At 51.6% G+C, this 20,500-nt stretch overlaps 2 protein-coding genes and 3 pseudogenes across 3 annotated transcripts in view; 3 read left to right on the top strand and 2 right to left on the bottom strand.

Annotated features, from left to right (window-relative positions):
- LOC116887415 overlaps positions 1-20,500 on the bottom strand; it is a 496,132-nt pseudogene that overhangs the window by 242,848 nt on the left and 232,784 nt on the right.
- LOC116887417 (RT1 class I histocompatibility antigen, AA alpha chain-like) overlaps positions 1-20,500 on the bottom strand; it is a 431,868-nt gene that overhangs the window by 193,005 nt on the left and 218,363 nt on the right. The window lies entirely within an intron of this gene.
- Positions 1-20,500, top strand: part of Tap1 (transporter 1, ATP binding cassette subfamily B member) — a 50,676-nt gene that overhangs the window by 10,586 nt on the left and 19,590 nt on the right. The gene's annotated exons all lie outside the window — the stretch shown is intronic.
- LOC116887434 lies at positions 2,883-4,200 on the top strand (annotated as a pseudogene). The gene is made up of 3 exons (XR_004386214.1): positions 2,883-2,987; positions 3,418-3,621; positions 3,910-4,200. The product of XR_004386214.1 is annotated as a proteasome subunit beta type-8-like (transcript).
- LOC116887555 lies at positions 6,665-19,535 on the top strand (annotated as a pseudogene).

The following is a 20,500-nucleotide window of genomic DNA, read 5'->3' as shown; positions in this document are numbered from 1 at the left end:
TTTTATAATAAAACTGGTGTTTTGTACCGTGGCTTCTCCTGTTTTCTTAGCTCCCACAAACTGCTCGATGAGTTAGCCAGCACCCTTCCCCACACACAGCCCAGTGTCCCGTTCTTCTTCAGAATTCTGTTTTACTGCCGGGTCCATCATCTTCCTGGCGCTCTCATTTCTCTTCCCTACCCACCCACCGACTCCTAGTGCTGAGCAGGGCCAGGCGGCCGCCCCTCTGTCCCCACACTCCAAGGCATCAGCAGCTGCATCTAGGAGCCCCTCTCTTCCCCGCTGAGGCTGGAGGAAGCGCGGCAGCGCAGGTGGGTGGGGGTGGGGGACTCCAGAACTCCAGACTGGATTACCTCGCCGGCTCTGATTTTTCTGAACCTCTCACCTCCTCAGCCGCACACGCCGGAGTAATCTTAATGAAACGGAAAGGATTAGCCAGTAAATCTCTTCCACTCAGGGAGGGCCCGGTGGTGTGACGTCAGCAGTTGCTGGGCAGATAAGGTCCGCAAAGGTTGGAAAGAGAGGTGGGGTTTAGGATTCACGGAAGGAGCGGTCAGCTCTGACTTGCGCGACGTGAACAGCCCAGGGCAGAAGGGAGCGTCCACGTGGGTTGCCTCAGGGTAGTGAGACTGTTGAACCGAGAGGGGCCCTAGAAAGGACACATAGAAAGACCCGAACTGTGCCCTCTCCTTGGTTCGTCCTTCCCCATCTTTTTTCCCCTGGTCGTCTCAGGACTTAAAGGCCCCGTGCAACTATTTATAGCATTTTCCAGTTTCAATAAAACGATGCTCATTTAAGTGCTGCCCCCATCCCCAGGACGCACGCCTAGGTGAATCTGCTCAGTGCTTCTCTTGGGTTCCAACTTTCTAGAGAACCTCTTTAATGTGACAGGACCCTATCCAGTCCTCAGCTGTTCCCAGAAGATGCCCCTCGCCCCGACTGTGAGTCCTCAGGTACCCCACTGCTAGGCGGCCTCCGAAGGCGCACCTCTTCTTTTATCCCACAGCCCACTCTCTAGCTGGTTTTCACCGACGTGGCGTCAGGAAAACTTGTCCCCAACATATTTTTAGTTCAGACACCCGCTAATTGGGCTCTACTCGGAAAGGGCAGGGGTTGGGGGTGGGGGACTGGTTCCCTCCTCTTGGTGCTGTGGCTTTCGCTTTCACTTCCTTGTCGGAGAGTCGACGGATCTCCGGGGCTAAGTAGTCATGGCGTTACTGGATCTGTGCGGCGCTCCTCGGGGACAGCGGCCCGAGTGGGCTGCCGTGGATGCAGGAAGCAGGCTTCGCTCGGACCCAGGACACACAGTTTCTCCGTGCAAGCTCCGGAGCTGCGCTTCCCAGGGAATGCAGGTGGGACTGTAGGGTTCTTGAGAGATGCAGGGGTGGGTGGTGGTGGCGGCACGGAGGAAGGACTGTCTGCCTGGGTCTGAGGGAGGTGAGGAAGCATGGAGGGGGCTGTTCAGGAGAGCAGCATCCAGGCCAGCCCTGAAGTTAGTTAACATGGGAAGGCTGGAAGGAGGATGAGAAAGGGGTGGGGGAGGAGAGAGGGAGAGACACACACACATGGAGGGGGCCACAGAGAGACTGAGAAGATGGTTGGTGCCCCCCCAAGATACCATGCACAACTCGCCATGCCTTCACAGACCCACGACTAACGACTACAGGGACTGCACAGTTGTCTTGGGAGACCAATGAACTTGAGAGGCTAACCTGGCCTCAGCAGCCCTCCCTATGTATCCTAGGACACGTTAGGTGGCCTGGGTCTCAACCCTCTACCTTAAAAAGGAGAATCGTTATTAAAATGTGCTTTTCGAGAACCGAAGAGCCACGGATCAGGAAACACCTTGAAGTCGGCTACTATGGCCTTTGCTCCCGTGTTCCCGAAGGCAGAAAGCTGGCTTAGATCCTGCTTTCTGAGACATTGCCCTCTAGGGTCTGCAGACCCCTCCTCACCCCGAAACCCTGCCGGGAGCCTTCTAGAACTGAGGCCCTTTCCCTCTCTCAGCCCACTGAATTCCTGAGGTCCTTTGGTGATGACCAGGAAAGGAAGGTTCAGATTGAAATGGCGCACGGCACAACCACCCTGGCCTTCAAGTTCCAGCATGGAGTCATCGTGGCGGTGGACTCCAGGGCCTCCGCAGGAAGTTACATTGGTGAGTCCCGGTGCTCCAGCGGCCAGGCCCTCTCAGCAGAGCTTAAGGCCTGCACCTAAGCGGGCATTGAGTTAGAGTGCATCAGGGAGAGCCGGGGGCTCATTACTTGGATCTCAAAACTCTTTCAGCTACCATAAGGGTGAACAAGGTGATCGAGATTAACCCTTACCTGCTTGGAACCATGTCTGGTTGTGCAGCCGACTGTCAGTACTGGAGAGGCTGTTGGCCCAGGAATGCAGGTGGGCAGGTTTTAATCTTTTGTTGGGCACCCCCATGTCTCCTACACCACTCAGTGGTCTGCTGTGGTGATCATAAGGTTTTTTTTTTTTTTTTTTTTTGGTTCTTTTTTTGAACTGGGGACCAACCCAGGGCCCGCTTCCTAGGCGGCTCTACGCTGAGCTAAATCCCCAGCCCGATCATAAGGTTTTTAAAGCCTTTGTGTGATTAAAAATTCTCCCAAACCCTAGCCTGTGTCCCTGTGTATAAACCAGATAATCTGGCAATTATTTAACCGAAAGGATGGCGCCATTCACTAGGCTTTTTAAAAATGTGGTTCAGAGATTTTTAGATCCTAAATCTCTCTTTATCCTTACGTCACACGGGTTCACACCTTCCAAAAACACACCTCTACAATCCCTTCTCCCTCATTCTATGGGAAGGAATGCTCCTGCTACCCCTGAGGCCTCCTTCCTCCCCCCACAGGCTATACTATCTGCGGAATGGGGAACGCATCTCCGTGTCTGCAGCCTCCAAGCTACTTTCCAACATGATGCTCCAGTACCGGGGTATGGGCCTCTCCATGGGCAGCATGATCTGCGGCTGGGACAAGAAGGTGGGTGGCCTGCCCCTATGCCCGCCTGGGTGAGAGGTCTCTTACCCATTGAGCTCTCCCCTCCCCTGTGCTTGGTCCAGGTTTTGATGTTTACCGAAGTGTGGCCTGTCTTTTGTTTTGTTTCTAATAAATACATTGTTACAGGTTTTTATTTAAAAACATTTATTTATTTATTTAATGTATGTAGTTGTCTCCAGACACACCAGAAGAGGGCATCAGATCCCATTACAGATGGTTGCGAGCCTCCAGAACTCTGGAAGAGCAGTCAGTGCTCTTAACCGCTGAGCCATCCTCTCTAGCCCCCTTAAAGTGCGCCGTCTTAAAGCAAATGTTTCTGTGGTGGTGACACTAGGTTGCCCGCTCTCCGCAAGTCACACTTGATCAATAAACCATTTCCAAGGTCAGCTCGGGATGTTTTCTCATCTTCTAGGGACCGGGACTTTATTACGTAGATGACAATGGGACTCGGCTCTCGGGACAGATGTTCTCCACAGGCAGCGGGAACACCTATGCCTCTGGGGTGATGGACAGTGGTACTGGCAGGATCTCAGTCCTGAGGAGGCCTACGACCTTGCCCGAAGAGCTATTGTTTATGCTACCCACAGAGACAGCTATTCTGGAGGAGTTGTCAACAGTAAGAGCTGGGTGCTCCCCACAGCACCTGGGGAAGCCACGGCTCCCCCAGCCCCTGGGAGAAGGGGGTGAGCTCAGATTGGGAGACTCGGGGGAGACGAGTAGAGATTGTCAGATGTGAGAACACTGAAGTCCCAGACAGAGGTTTGCAGCCTGTGTGTGGGGGCGCGGGGTGTGGGTGCTTAATGCTCATGTCAGGGACTGCTGCTTACACCACATCATCCTGACAGAGACTCACTGCTTGCTGAAGAAAGGCCTGACGCCATGTTCTTTTCTCAATTACTCACAGTGTACCACATGAAGAAAGACGGTTGGGTGAAAGTGGAGAGCACTGACGTCAGTGACCTGCTGCACAAGTACCGAGAGGCCACTCCATGATCACTGCTGGGCAGACCTCCTCCCGGCCCTGAGGAGCTGGCAGACTCAGGGACCTGGGACTACTTCAGTCTTAGGAGAAAGACGGGCCCAACCTGGGCTGGAGACAAAGCTCTGAGGCTATGGAGACATCTTTGTTTACCCTCTCACTCAGCCAGCCCTCATGGATACTTTCTAAGTACAATAAAAGAAAAACAGTTCTACATGTCTCTGTGTTGTGGCTGAATGGGGTCAGGCCGTGGGGTCCTTTGGAGGGAGGGCTAGGGAGCAAACAGGAAGTCAGACGACACTTCCATTGAGAAGGGGTTCACCAGGTTCTTCCTTCGGGCCCCATCTCTCAGGAGGACCTGTCACCCATCCACAACCCTTCCAGGAGGCGTCTTGGTCTCGGGACTCCGTGTGGCCCCTAGAGTGTATGTTTGGGATGACTGGGAGGGACTTTTATGACAATAAGCGGAAAGGCTCAAGTAGCCTTCCGTGACATTAGATATTGAATGTAAGATGTGTCTGAGGGGTTCAGTTTCATGATGTTTCCTTGCCCGGGCTGCAAGGTAAAATCAAAACAATGAGGAGAGGTGAGCAGGACTCTCTGGGTGGGGAAGCAGGGAAAAAGTGAAGAAAAGAAAGGACCCTGGGTCTTCTGTCAGTGCAGGAGTGGTCAAGAGCCAGGTCATGGGTTGGGGACTCTGAGAGCCAGGACAGCCAAGCGGGGAGCCTTCTCCACAGGGGGGTAAGAGGGTGGGTGTGTGTGTGGGCGGTGTGTGTGTGTGTGTGTGTGTGTGTGTGTGTGTGTGTGTGTGGTTGGTCCTAAAACCAGGGGCAGATGGGTATAGCCACCTGGCAGGACCTGCTTTTGTGTCACCCTCCCCTCCTCAGCATTGAACTTCAAGTGACTCATGGTAGTCACACCAACATTTCTAGGGATTTTCTCCTTCATAGGTAGTTTCAGCCCATTGAGTCATTTCAGCGTGTTGTGCTCTGGTGGACGCTGTTTTTGAGAATGGAACCCAATGCCTCATCCTGTTCTGTGAGGCCTCTTCCCTTGAGGGGGGGTGATTTATGCTGTAACTGGGCTCTGGGGAGCGGGTCAGGTAGGACTATCTCTCCCCCTTCAATGGTGTTAGCCTACAGTCACTTCTGACTATCTCTGGGCTGCCAGGCCCTGGCACTGACCCGGGCCTTCACCACAAGTGTTGGGTGCTGGGGAAGAAAGTCTGAGGACAAGGCCAGAGCCCTGGGTTCAAAATCTGTGAAAGGGAACCTTTGGCCTGGTGATAGGGCTGAGGCCTTCTTAGCCCCATTTTACCCCAGACTCCTATTCTTGAGCTTGCATGGGAAACAAAACAAACAAAACCTCAGGCCTCTCTTCCTTCAGCCTCTGTCCTTCCTCCTTCTTCTCCCTTTTTCCAAAGCGATTTGAGAATTGGGATTCAGTGTGGGCCCCTGACTGGGAGGGGACCTAAAGCCACGCCCTCCTCCGTTTTTCTCCCTCTCCTCCCCCTTTCTCCATGACTATTCTCGTCCCTCCGCCTTTCTCCTCGGCCTATGCTCCTTGCTCCTTTCTGTCCTAACCTCCCCCTACTCTTTCCCTTGCCTCAAACCTACTTACTGGACAGCGAATCTTGGTCTCAGGCAACTTTTCTCTACCTCTGAACTGTATTCCCAGTTTAATGGGCTTCCAACATATGTTCTGAGGTCAGAGAAAATGCAGCCCCCCTTTCTCCCCTCTTTCAAAAGCATCTCGGACCCTCAGTTTTTGTGAAGCCTCAGCCACGGAGGACGAGCCTCCTTGGGGACCTGGGGCGATCCCCTGGCAGATTGACAGGCGCCATCTGCTGGCGGCTGTGTGCAGCCTGCGACCCGCAGCAGCAAGTGAAAGCAAGCCCAGGACGGCGCGCGCTCACTGTGAGGCGTCGCTGCACCCAGAAGACCAGTTGGGAGGAAGCAGATTTCAAAAGCTCTCCTGGAATTGCCGCTCCGCAGCCGCAGTGGAGTTCTTTTGGAGAGAACCCGAGCGTTAGCAAGAGGTGAGTCCATTCCCAGATCCCCTTGGTGTCCCCATTCCAGTTTCCCTAACTCCTTGTCCCTGTCTTGGTCTTCTGAGGCATCAAGTCCTCTGCCCGGCCCTGCCCACCCAGTGTCTCAGGTCCCCTGCCTCTCACTCCTTGCCCAAGGTCCTCTGCTCCACTCTTTTGCCCTGCGTTCTTGGTCTTCTCTCGGGCGCCCCTGGCCCAGCGCCCATGCTTGGAACCTCCTGTCCCAAGCCCTCTACGGCTACTGAACTCACCCGCATCCTGCCCCTGCACCGGGTTTCCTGGCTCTAAGGACTCGGGGAATGGTGGTGGGGCAGTGTGTCTGGGGACTGAGTCTTCTTGGCTCTAACACCAACAAGCTTCGAGGAGACAGGCGCAGTGGGAGACAGGCACAGTGGCAGCGGATCCTCCCCCCGTGGTGTGCGCGCGTGGGTGTGTGTGTGTGTGTGTGTGTGTGTGTGTGTGTGTGTGTGTGTTAGAATGGCAGCATGACCTCAATCCTAAGTGAGACTTGACTAGGGAGGGACCTTTCAGTGAAAGGAGCCTCAGTGTGTGTTGGGTCAGGAGGCCCGTGGTGACCAGGTTTGGAACTCCCACAGCCCCTAATTTCTCACTTTCTTTCCACATGAACCCCACCATGGCGCTAATCCCACCGGGCCCTGGGCCTCTCTGCTGCTGATGGACCTGGCTTTGCAGGTTTGCCTACAAAGATCTCCTGGGCTCTGCTTCTCCCAGGGCTGCCAGGATTATGGCTGGAGGGCACCCTGCGACTTGGAGTGCTGTGGGGACTGCTAAAAGTGGGAGGGCTGCTGAGACTTTGTGGGGACCTTTCTGCCTTGCTCTGCCTGACCAGCCCTGTTTTTTCTCGCAAGAGCCCTGGTGGGAAGCACCATGAGCACCTCAGTACTTGAGTGGCTTCTGCCTCTTGGGGCTGGCTGCTTGCTGGCTATGGAGCCGGCGTTGAGCCTGCCGTGTGGGCTGTGCTGAGCCTTGGCTGGAGCACAGGAGAAGGAACCAGGCCAGGAGAATTAGAGCACTCCATATGATCTGTTGCTGAGGCTGTCCAAGCGGATCTGCCTTTCCTCATCGTTGCCTTCATCTTTCTTATGATGGCTGTGGGGTGAGAGGGAGAGACCACTGAGGGAGGGAGAAAGGGCCAGAGCTCAGCCTCTCCTTATCTTTCTTGTCTCTTTCAGGGAGACGTTAATCCCTCATTATTCCGGTCGTGTGATTGACATCCTGGGAGGTGATTTTGACCCAGACGCCTTTTGGCCCATCTTTTTCATGTGCTTATTCTCTGTTGGGAGGTGAGAGATGATTGACTTCAGGTCGCTGCAGTTGACCCACTACTAGATAGGGCCTTCCATTCTGACTTTGTTGTTTGCACACAGCACAAATTACGTGTACACAGTGTTCTGCCTGTATGTTTTCTTGCCAGAAGAGGGCACCAGATCCCAGGATAGATGGTCGCGAGCCCCCAGGCGGTCGCTGGGAATTAAACTCAGGACCTCTAGGAAGAGCAGCCAGAGAGCGCGCTTAGCCTCTGGCGCCATCTCTCCAGCCTGTCTTTGGCTCCTTTTATACAGACCAGAAGCCCTGAGGTTTCTAGCAAACAAATAAAATGCTCTGCTTGGCTGGGCTTTGGTTGGGATAGAGAGGACTCAGGTACAGCGAGAAGGTGCAGGCTCTTCTCTGTATGTCTCTGTCTCTCTGTATGTCTCTGTCTCTCTGTCTCTCTCTGGTGTGTGTGTGTGTGTGTGTGTGTGTGTGTGTGTGTGTTTCTTCTCTCTCCCTCGTCCTTCATTAGGCCTCCGTTCTAGTTTTGCTGGTTTTGTTTTTTCTCTTGTGAACCCCTTATGGGTCAGTTCTCCCTGTTCTCCTGTCTCGGGCTTTGTCTCTCTTTGGTATCTCTGTAGCTTGGCTTTTGTGGTTCATTCTGATCTCTTTCTGCATCTATGGAACTCACTTCTACCTTCGAATCTGCTCTGTCTGGAGGATTTTCCTGCCTTGGATCCTTAAGTGTGTCCTGTTCTAAACTAGGCACGCCTGTCTTCCTTTTGTGAACAAGGGTAGGCATATGCACTAGGGGTCCCAGGACAGCTTGCTGGAGTCAGCCCCGTCCTTCCACTGTGTGGGGCCCAGACATGGAACTCAGGTCCACACCAGGCATGGTGACAAGTGCCTTTATCTCCTGAGATGGCTTACACAGTTTGATTTCTTAAAAACATTCTTCCCTCTGCACTAACTCAGGTCATCATGGCGGGTGATTCTCAGATGTTGTTTCACACTTAGCTCTGTTTTATAAACCCAGTTGTTTCAGGGACACTGTTGCCAGTTAGGGACGCTGACCTCTCACTCGTGTGCTCGGAACCTCAGTGTATCACGCTCCCCCTGGTCCTTCCTAAAGATGTCCCCCCTTCAGTGTCCCCATCCACAGACCTCTGTACTGCACTCTGGGCCTCAGCTTCATGCCCAGGCAGCATCCCGCTGCTCCTTGCTTTCAGAACTGTCCCTCCTGGATTAGGGAGGTAGCTCAGTGAATTACGTGCTTATTGTGCAAACATAGGGACCTGGGTTCGAATCTTCATCACCCAGGCCCTGCGAGTCTCAGGGTGTGGGGTGAGTACAGGTGGATCTCATGGCGATGGTGCATGGCCAATCTAGCAGAGATGGTGGATTCTAGGTTCAGTGGGAGACCCGGTCTTCAAAAACTAAGGTGAAGAGTGATCTAGAAAGGCATCTGATGTCATCCTTTGAACACACACACACACACACACACACACCCAGAGCTCACCATTTCGTGTCTTCTCATCCAATATGGCAACTGAATTTGCATGTGAAGACTGGGGTTATCCACAGAACGGGAGGGAGGGACTTACTGCTGTTTCCTTTGGAAGCACATGTGACCAGCGAGCCTTGAGCACTTGGGGTTCGTACCGGTTGTAAGGTGATCCCACATCTAGCTTCCGTGTCTTCCCTTCCTCATTGCTTATTTGTGTGTCCTCACCACTCTCTCTTTTCCCCTTTGCCTCTCGTTTACTACCCCGATCTCTCCCCTCCCCCTTCTCTCCATCCCTCCACCCCTGCCCTTCTGCTGCCTGCCCCCTCCCACCCCACCCCCAGCTCCCTCTCTGCAGGCTGCCAGGGAGGCTCCTTCCTCTTCCATGTCCAGGATCAACCTGCGCACAGAGCAGCTTTCTCATCTTTTGTTGCGCCAAGACCTTTTTCTTCAGGAGACCAAGACAGGTGACCACTGGCGTCTGTCCTCTGGCCCTTCCTGGAGTCCTCAGTCATTCTCCTGTCTGCCTGCCTGCGGGAACCTGGCAGTTTTCTTTTAGAGCAGGGTAGAGGTCTAGCCCAGTCTCTTTGTAAAGGATGAGGGATGAGAAGAAGCCAGGGGGAGATCTTTGGGTTTCTTGCAGAAAGTGGGTTTTCATCATCTTCTCTGCCCGCCCCCCCAGGGGAGCTGAACTCACGGCTGAGCTCGGACACCTCCCTGATGAGCCGCTGGCTTCCTTACAATGCCAATATCCTGCTGCGGAGCCTGGTGAAGGTGGTGGGGCTGTACTACTTCATGCTCCAGGTCTCCCCGAGACTCACCTTCCTCTCCCTGCTGGACCTGCCCCTCACAATAGCAGCTGAGAAGGTGTACAATCCCCGCCATCAGGTATGTGTACATGTCACAGTACCCTGGAGAAGGCTGAAGCGTAGAGGTGGCTTCCACCTGCAAATCCCAGGATGGTAGGTAGGTAGGTAGGTAGGTATGTAGATAGATAGATAGATAGATAGACAGACAGACAGACAGACAGCTGGATAGGTAGATAGACAGACAGACAGATGGACAGATGGATAGGTAGGTATATAGACAGACAGACAGATGGACAGATGGACAGACAGACAGATGGACAGGTAGGTAGATAGATAGATAGATAGATAGATAGATGGACAGACAGACAGGCAGGCAGCTGGATAGGTAGATAGATAGGTAGGTAGATAGATGGATGGATGGATGGATAGGTAGGTAGATAGATAGACAGACAGACAGGTGGACAGACAGGCAGATGGACAGATGGATAGGTAGGTAGATGGACAGATGGATAGGTAGTAGTAGGTAGATAGATACACTAGATAGATAGATAGACAGATGGATAGATAGATTAATAGACAGACAGATAGACAGACAGATGGACAGATGGACAGATGGATAGGTAGGTAGATGGACAGATGGATAGGTAGGTAGATAGACAGAAAGACAGATGGATAGGTAGGTATATAGACAGACAGACAGATGGACAGATGGACAGGTAGGTAGATAGATAGATAGATAGATAGATAGATAGATAGATAGATAGACAGACAGATGGATGGGTAGATGGGTAGGTGGGTGGAAAGATAGATAAATAAGCACACAGACAGACAGACAGACAGACAGATCACCCCTTTCCAGCCCCTACAGTTTATTGTATGCTTGTACCACATTTTCTTAGTTCAGTCATTCACTGATGGACATTTGAATTGAGGAGGTTGGGGACTCACTCGATCTATAAGCAGGAGTGGTTCATGTGTTAGCTGTGGCAGAGAGGGAGGTGAGCAGGGCCTCTTTCTGCCTCTCACGAGCTTCTCAGAGTCTGTCATGTCCCCCAGTGACCGTGAATCAGTGACGGACGTCTTAGGAGGTTTTCGCTCTGTTTGTTTTTATTTTACGTATGGGTATTTTGCTTGCACGCATGCAAATGATCTGGGTACAGTGCCTGAGGAAGCCAGAAGTGGGCATTGGGTCCCCTGGAACTGAGTCACAGACAGTTGTGAGCCACCATGTGGGTGCTGGGAATGGAACCCAGGTCCTCTAGAAGAGCAGCCGATGTTCTTATCCATGGAGGCATCTCTCCAGCCCTAGAAAGTCTCCCCTTTACCCTCAGCATACGTAATTGGATGTGTGTGATGTGTGGTCTGTGTGTGTGTTTATGTGTGGTCTGCGTGTGCATGTGTGTGTGAGGTGTGTGTGTGTGTGTGTGTGGTGTGTATGTGTGGTGTGTGCGTGATGTGGATGTGTGTGTGTGGGGTATGCGTGGTATGTGTATTTGTTGGGTGTGTGTGGGTGATAGGTGTGTGGTGTGTGTGTGTGTGTGTGTGGTGTGTGTGTGTGTGTGTGGTGTGTGTGTGTGTGGGGTGTGTGTGAGGTGGTGTGTGTGTGGTGTGTGTGGGTGTGTGTGTGTGTGTGTGTGTATTGGTGTGTGTGTGTGTGTGTGTGGTGTGTGTGTGTGTGTGTGTGTGTGTGTGTGTGTGTGTGTGTGTGTGGTCCTGAGGCTGGGTGTCAGTCCCACCTTCTGGCTTTCTCTTGTAATAAATCACACAGATGTGGAACTCACCGTATTGTTCACTTTCGGGCCACAGTTCTGAGCACAAGCCTCCACGTTTCCCCCAAACGCATGGTCATTTCATTTTATTTCTCATTTGAACAGAAGCCACTGTCCCCCGCAACATGGCGTGGTACAGTTGGTTATTGTGGCTTCGGCATACATTTTTCTAACCATCAATGACGTTACGTGCACTTTCCTATGCTTCTGGGACATTTGACACCTGACCATGCAATGCCTTTGGTTACTCTTTGACTCTTAGGCTAGAGAAATTCCTTTGCCCATTTTCTTTCTTTCTCCTTCCTTCCTTCCTTCCTTCCTTCCTTCCTTCCTTCCTTCCTTTCTTTCTTTCCTCCTTTCTTTCTTGGTGTGTTTTAAAAAGATACTCTTTATATTTTTATAACTGTATTTTTAAAATGTATTCCACATTTATCCTGGATGTTAGTGGACATGCTGGGGACAGCATGGGTAGGCCAGTGACACATGGGCTCTGACGGAATTCACCAAGACAGGAAAAGGCGTCAGGAGAGGACTGATAGAGACACCAGAGTGGCTGCAGCAGAGATGGCAGAGGAGGGGGATTCTGAGGGGCTGCTGTTTTGGGGGTGTTTCTGCATGCACAGTCAGGCCGTGTCCAGGGTCAGTGTCCTGGAGAAGCTTGTGCTTATCACGGCCTCCAGGCACTGGCAGGCTCACCACAAGTCAGAAACGGCTCAATCCAGAACCCACACTTTGCAGCTGGGTCTTGTGGTTAACTCTGAGGGGATAACGGTTCCGCTCAGAGGCAAAGGACCCGCTGAGCCCAGCCTTCCTGAGGCAAAACAGTCTTGTGTGACCTTGGGTGACTCAAGTCAGCTGCCATCTTGGGACAGCAGCTGCTGCTTAACTGCCTAACGGATGAATGATTTACAAAGACCGCCATGACCTGGATGGCCTTTTCACTGTGAACAGGGTCACCTGCACTCACGTGCACATGCAGACTCAATATATACACACACAAATGAAAATAAAATAAATCTTTTTCTTTTCGTTTCCCTAATTTCTTTCTTTCTTTCTTTTTTTAATCTTTATTAACTTGAGTATTTCTTATTTACATTTCGATTGTTATTCCCCTTCCCGGTTTCCGGTCCAACATCCCTCTAACCTCTCCTCCCCCATTACCACCCTCCCCCCAACAATCACGTTCACTGGAGGTTCAGTCTTGGCAGGACCCAGGGCTTCCCCTTCCACTGGTGCTCTTACTAGGATATTCATTGCTACCTATGAGGTCAGAGTCCAGGGTCAGTCCATGTATAGTCTTTAGGTAGTGGCTTAGTCCCTGGAAGCTCTGGTTGCTAGGCATTGTTGTTCATATGGAGTCTCGAGCCCCTTCAAGCTCTTCCAGTCCTTTCTCTGATTCCTTCAACGGGGGTCCCGTTCTCAGTTCAGTGGTTTGCTGCTGGCATTCACCTATGTATTTGCTGTATTCTGGGTGTGTCTCTCAGGAGAGATCTACATCCGGTTCCTGTCGGCCTGCACTTCTTTGCTTCATCCATCTTATCTAGTTTGGTGGCTGTATATGTATGGACCACAGGTGGGGCAGGCTCTGAATGGGTGTTCCTTCTGCCTCTGTTCTAAACTTTGCCTCCTTATTCTCTGCCAAGGGTATTCTTGTTTCCCCTTTTAAAGAAGAAGTGAAGCATTTGCATTTTGGTCATCCTTCTTGAGTTTCATGTGTTCTGTGTATCTAGGGTAATTCAAGCATTTGGGCTAATAGCCACTTATCAATGAGTGCATACCATGTGTGTTTTTCTGTGATTGGGTTACCTCACTCGGGATGATATTTTCCAGTTCCATTCATTTTCCTATGAATTTCATAAAGTCATTGTTTTTGATAGCTGAGTAGTATTCCATTGTGTAGATGTACCACATTTTCTGTTTCCATTCCTCTGTTGAAGGGCATCTGGGTTCTTTCTAGCTTCTGGCTATTATAAATCAGGCTGCTATGAACATAGTGGAGCACGTGTCTTTTTTATATGTTGGGGAATCTTTTGGGTATATGCCCAAGAGAGGTATAGCTGGGTCCTCAGGTAGTTCAATGTCCAATTTTCTGAGGAACCTCCAGACTGATTTCCAGAATGGTTGTACCAGTCTGCAATCCCACCAACAATGGAGGAGTGTTCCTCTTTCTCCACATCCTTGCCAGCATCTGCTGTCACCTGAGTTTTTGATAAAATAAATCTTTATAAAAAGTGTTTTTACAGTTTTAATTTTTACATCTAGGTCTTTGATCCATTTTGAATTACAGCTCCACCTTTTAAAACGATGATTTTATTTTATTTACACACGCGGCGGCGTAGGCGCATGCGCAGCAGACAGTATATGCGTGCCTGTGGAGTGTGTGTGTGTGTGTGTGTGTGTGTGTGTGTGTGTGTGTGTGTGTGTGTGTATGTGTGCCCACAGAGGCCAGAAGACAGCCCCTGATTTTCTGGAGTTGCGTGGCGTGGTTTGTGTGCTGGGGGTTGCGCCCTGGTCATCTGGAAGAGCCGTGAGCTCTCTGAACAGCTGGGCCAGGTCTCTATCTTTCTTAACTACTTGTCTCTTTCCTCATCTGACATGAGGTGCAAGTATTCACTTTAGAATGAAAGTTAAACAGAACAGCACATATATCCCACAGTGCTTAACAGAGAGAGCTCAGCAATTTACATTCATTCCCTACTTCCTGTGTTCTGTGAGTGTGTGAGACACACTGGGGGCAAGAGTGTGTGTGTGAGATGCACACATCTCTATGTGTGTGTGATACACTGGGGACAAGCACTTTACCACGGAGCTGTCTCCTGAGCACCTCCACCTCTTCTTCCTCTCCTCCCGGTCCCCTCCCCTCAAAATATTCCTTCTGGAAAGAAAGGCATGAGCTGTGAGGAAGAGCTGGAGGGAAGCCCCTGCCTGTTGTGTTCTGCCTCATTAACTGGTCTATCCGCTGCCCCATTTCCAGGCTGTGCTAAAAAGGAGATCCAGGATGCAGTGGCGAAGGCAGGCAGGGAATTGCGGAGGCCAGGAGGGGGCTGCAGACCGTGAGAAGCTTTGGGGCGGAGGAGCAGGAAGTCAGCCGCTACCAGGAGGCCCTGGAGCGATGTCGACAGCTGGGTGGCGCCGAGACCTGGAAAAGAGAATTGTATTTAGTCATACGGAGGGTGAGGTGGCCAGGCAGGGTGCGGGTGCTGGGGAAAGGGCCCGTGGAGGAGGGAGCAGGAGCCAGACCACAGAGGCTTTGGGGGATAAGTGCTGTGCAGGGACTGGGGGACTCGCTCACTTCTCCTTCCGTCCAGGTAATGGCCTTGGGCATGCAGGTGCTGATTCTGAACTGCGGTGTGCAGCAGATCCTGATATGGGGAGGTCACCCTGGGCGGCCTGCTTTCCTTCCTGCTGTATCAGGAGAAGTGGGGCACCATGTCCGGGTGAGTGAGGCGTGAGCTCATGAGACGCTCTGGACTTCGATCTGGGCTTCTGGGCCATGAGCTTTATTTGTTTAACAACAACAACAACAACAACAACAACAACAACAACAACAACAACAACAACAACAACAACTTTTTTTTTTTTTTGGAGCTGGGGACCGAACTCAGGGCCTCGCGCTTCCCTAGGCAAGCCTAACCACTGAGCCAAATCCCCAACCCCCAGAGTAGATTTTCTTATGGATAATTTTAAACGTGCTTTTAAAAAAGCCATTATAACAAATCCTCAGATAACTTTTATCAGCTTTAGCAACGATCTTAACCCTAACCTTAACCCAAACCACACCCCTCACTCCAGCTACGACCAACTCTAACCCTAGCTTAACTCCGTCCCTAAATTCACACTAACCCAACCTAACTCTGGGAGCCACTAATGATATCTTCCTCACTCCGACTATCTTTATCCCTGACTGCAGTCTCCAGACCGAACCCTACCTACCCCGGCCTTAATCTAACCTTGTCCTAATCCCTTCCCAGCTGCACGCCATGTTCATTTTCCCTCAGCTCCCTCGTATCATTTTAAAACAAATTCAAGAGCTCACAGCCTCATCTGTAGATATTTCGATGTGCGTCTCTAGAATGTAGATATCTTAAGCATGTAGTCCAAATGCTGTTATCACACTTAAAAGCAACGGCTCCTTAAATTCCTCCAGTACAGGCGCTCAGAGCTCCACAGGTGCACACCCTGTGGTTGGGCGATCACAATGTCTGTGTCTACAGGTTTATTTGTTTATTTGTTGAAGCAATGGGTATTTTTGTCCTGTGCTGTTGCCAATGGCCTGGGTCCTGTGTGTTCTTATTTGTAGTATCATAATGTAACAGCTATTTTACGGCAAAGGCCCTTTCTGACTCTTGTTCCCCACCCATCAGATAGATAAATCTGAATCGCTTAAGATTAGTGCTTCCTCTCTAGTTATGGCTGTGTCCTTTCAGGAGAGACACAATGTATCTGGCGATCTGGCTCTCTTGGTGTTGCTGCCTACATTGGTTGCTTTATCATGTTTTTTTTTAAAGATTTATTTTCATTTATTATATATAAGTACACTGTAGCTGTCTTCAGATACACCAGAAGAGGGCATCAGATCTCTTACAGATGGTTGTGAGCCACCATGTGGTTGTTGGAATTGAACCAGGACCTCTGGAAGAGAGCAGTCGGGCTCTTAACCGCTGAGCCATCTCTCCAGCCCAGTTATCGGTTTTAAAACAGTGCTCTGTTGTTCCCTTCCTTATGACGGGATACATCAATAGAGAGACTCAATCCCATCCACTGTTGGGGTACCCAGCAGTATGCTTTGATTAGAAAAAGGTATTTAACTATTTCTTTCTGTTTGGTCACTTGCTTTGGGCATTGAACATAATTTTCCCGGTTACTTCTTGAACCGTCTTTCATGTGTGGAGAGCCTTGCCAAGCTCTCTGATGATTTCAAAGGTGAGCTGGCCGCGGTGACTGCTTTTTAAAGAATTCCCTGTCGAGAGAGAGAGAGAGAGAGAGAGAGAGAGAGAGAGAGAGAGAGAGAGAGAGAGAGAGAGAGAGAGAGAGAGACAGAGACAGAGACAGAGACAGATAGAGAGAGAGAGAGAGAGAGAGAGACAGAGAGACAGAGACAGAGACAGAGAGAGACAGAGAGACAGAGAGAATGAATGATACTAGGCACCCAGAGTGCAGAGCGGCGAGGGAAAGCCGTGTGTCTCGACGTGCTGTGTGGATTTCATGGCTTTTCAGTTGCGAATCAGAACACGGAAATGTTTCTGCATCTTTTAAAAAAAATCCACCGAAGTTACTCTGGGGACAGTGGCACGTGTCTGTAATCCTGTGACACTGTAACCCTGGGGGAAGATGGGACGTTCCAGGTCAGCCTGCGCTGAGTAACCAAAACTGTTTCAAATGAACAGAGACAGAGCCACTTTAACTAAAACAATCATTGCATCGTCCCCTCCCTGAGTTTCCATCCTAATCATTCGTTAAAAGGTTCTTTTTGGGGGTAAAGGAGCAGGTGAGGAGGGACAGCTGCTGGGTCAGGGGTGGGTGGTGTGTGTGAGGGACCTGGCTTCCTGACAAGCCCGTTCCTGTTTTCCAGAACCTGGTATACATGTATGGGGATATGCTGAGCAACGTGGGTGCCGCGGAAAAGGTTTTTTCCTACTTGGACCGAAGGCCAAATCTGCCGAAGCCTGGGACCCTGGCCCCTCCCAGGCTGGAGGGGCGCGTGGAATTTCAAGATGTCTCCTTCTCGTACCCCAGTCGCCCCGAGAAGCCTGTGCTCCAGGTGTCTGAGGGAGACCCCGTGGGTCTGGACCTCTCTGCTGCAGCTGTCAAGGCTCTGCAGCCTGTAGGAAGCCGCCCTTAACTCTTCCCTGTTTTTCTAGGGCCTGACGTTCACCCTGCATCCTGGAAAGGTGACCGCGTTGGTGGGACCCAATGGGTCAGGGAAGAGCACCGTGGCCGCCCTGCTGCAGAACCTGTACCAGCCCACCGGGGGCCAGCTGCTGCTGGATGGCGAGCCCCTGGTCCAGTACGATCATCACTACCTGCACCGCCAGGTGGGAGGGGCGCCACAGAGGGAGGGGCATGAGAGGAACAGGCACGAGGGGAGGTGGGGCAGCCCCTGGGAAGGAGGGCTGGGTCCTTCCTGAGGACAGAAGAGGAGGAACAGAGAGGGAGGGACCAGTTCTTTGTTCCTGTCCCCTCTGCACAGGTGGTTCTGGTGGGGCAGGAGCCTGTGCTGTTCTCCGGTTCTGTCAAGGACAATATTGCCTATGGCCTGAGGGACTGTGAGGATGCTCAAGTGATGGCTGCTGCCCAGGCGCCTGTGCAGACTAATTCCAGGGGAAAATGACTTAACTGAATAAACACAGGTACTACAGGTCCCCGCCCACCCTGGCAGGGGCAGGAGAAAACGCGGCAAGGAGGGCTCGTTCGATACAGTGCGTCCTTGCAAGCGCGAGGACCTGAGTTTGATCTCTAGAATCTTTTTAAGGAAAAACAAAACACAAAACAAAACAAAAACCAGGCTGGGAATATTCTGTCCCACCCCCTCCAACCCCCATGAACATGCACATGCTCACGCACAGGCTCACGCACACGCCACATGCACACCCATAGGCTCACACACATGCCACATGCACACCCATAGGCTCACGCACACGCACATGCACACACATAGGCTCACACACATGCCACATGCACACGCATAGGCTCATGCACACACACATGCACATGCATAGACTCACTCACACCCATAGGCTCACACACACGCACATGCACACACATAGGCTAACACACACGCACATGCACACTCAGGCTTATGCACATGCACACACACACAGGCTCACACACATGCCACATGCACACACATAGGCTCATGCACATGTACATGCACAGACTCAGGCTCACGCACAGGCTCACGCACACGCACGTGTACACGCACATGCACACGCATGGGCTCATGCACAGGCTCATGCACATACATGCACACACCAGATAATGGAATTTATTCTTGGGGCGATGCTCGTATCCCCGTTGCGCCTCCCTCCAGTCCCACTTTACATTCTTCTTCATCTCCAGCTCCCCTCCTGCCAGATTTTCCAAACTCCTGATTGGCTAACAGAAGCGGATGAGGGAACACTTGTCCATCCCTGCGGGGAGGGGTGTTTTCTGATCACATGTGTCTCAGGAGGGGATTTTCTGATTCTCAGAAATGGGGGAGTAGCGAGCTGCTAGAAGGGACAGAAACAACGCCTGCCATTGCCCTGGCCCCAGCGAGAACCCGGTCCCTCATCCTGAAGGCTAACAGTGCCCTGGACGCCGAAAGTAGCAGGCCGTGGAGTACCAGCATTGAAGGGCAGGGGACAGTGGAATCTAAGGGGTAGGTCAGGTGGTGTGGAGCTGAGCAGGGCTGATGTACCACGGATGGGAGAACGGGCCGGGCTGTAACACTCGACAAAAGGAATTTGCAAGCCGGCCATTTTGGCTCACGGGCTGAGAGCCCAAGCCTCATCACTGCAGGGATGGTCTGGCTGGGGATCGTGGCTTGGACTCATCTCGGTGGATGGAGTATGAGGGAACGTGGCTCAACTGGCTCCCCCCTTTGGTGTCCGGTGACCCAGTGCATGGGGTGGCGCCCCACTGTACATTAGGTGGGTTATTTTTCCTAGGGCAGGCAATCCTGAGGTTCCTGGGTTCCCGAGTCAATCCTCTCAGACACACCAAGTGTGCCTTGCCTGTGCCTGGCTTTTCTTAGGTTGTTGGCAATGGGGATTATCTCCAGGATGGAGAATGGTGGTGGTGCGGGGTGTCCGGTCCTCCATAGCTGCCGTTCTCTGTGGCAGCAGTACAGCCATGGAGAAGGGCGGATCCCTGTCGCCTGCCCTTTGAGTCCCCCTGCACAGCCCAGACCTTCTTTAGCATCACAGGGATGGCCTAGGCGCTGTGTCCCGTTCTTTGCCTTTCTGAGTCTCGTGCTCTGTCCTCTGCAGCTTCAGACCTGGAGATCGCAGGGGGACAGGACGATGCTGGTCATTGCTCACCGGCTGCACACGGTTCAGAATGCTGACCAAGTTCTGGTGCTCAAGCAGGGGCAGCTGGTGGAGCACGACCAGCTCAGGGATGAGCAGGATGTCTACGCTCACTTGGTACAGCAGCGGCTAGAGGCGTGAGGCCTCCAGACACTGAGCCCTCTCAGGACTGTGGCCAGGATCTGACCCACAGGGACTGGTGCTGGAGGCTAGCCAGGATAAAGATTAGACCCTTTTGACTTTGTTTATTTTGGTGGGCTTTGGGTGAGGCCAGGGACGGGATGGTTGCTGGGTGGGTGGGTGGTTTAGGACATTATTTTTTGCTAAATATAAAAAATAATAAATATATATGTAATATTTTTCCTTTATGTGTACAGGTTAATATTGCTGACATTATAACAGCATCTAGAATCATATTAACATCTGGGCCAACATCTGGACATGGTGGATGAGAGAGTTCTAGGTTAGGTAACTGCAGTGGAAAACCCCCCTCACTGCAGGTGTAGAATCATCTCAAGGGTGGGGCCCAGACTGGTAAAAGAGGTTAGCACCATTCCTCAGTTCTGACTGCCTCTCATATTCCTCAGCCTCTGCTCGACAGACCACCCCTTCATGAGCCAAATTAAACCCTTCCTGTTCTTGAAACATCATGTGTGTGTGTGTGTGTGTGTGTGTGTATGTGTGTGTGTATATATGAGACAGAGAGAGACAGAGAGAGACAGAGAGATAGAGACAGAGAGAGACAGAAAGAGAGAGAGAGAGAGAGAGACAGAGAGACAGAGACAGAGACAGAGAGAGAGAGAGAGAGAGAGAGAGAGAGAGAGAGAGGAGGCCAAGGATGGCTAGGGCAAACAGTGTGGGCAGGAGCCTGCAATTTGCAGAGCTTTGAGGGTGCAGGAATCTTGTGGAGTGGGGTCCCGTGTCATCTTTTAACTTTTCCTGAGCTCTGAACGGTCTGATACTTACTACTTCTGCTTTTCTCAGTCATTCCTATTTTATGGGTGGGGGAAACTGAGTCTCCAAGAGATTAGAGTTCTTTCCCAAGGTGCTCAGCCATTTGATGAATGCCCTGATTAGAGGAGAGGGTTTATTTGGCTTGAGTTCCA

This window comes from Rattus rattus, chromosome 18, assembly GCF_011064425.1.
Source record: "Rattus rattus isolate New Zealand chromosome 18, Rrattus_CSIRO_v1, whole genome shotgun sequence".
Classification (NCBI taxonomy): domain Eukaryota; kingdom Metazoa; phylum Chordata; class Mammalia; order Rodentia; family Muridae; genus Rattus; species Rattus rattus.
The sequence above is the reverse complement of the archived record's forward strand: the minus strand, read 5'-3'. Positions and strand labels throughout refer to the sequence as shown.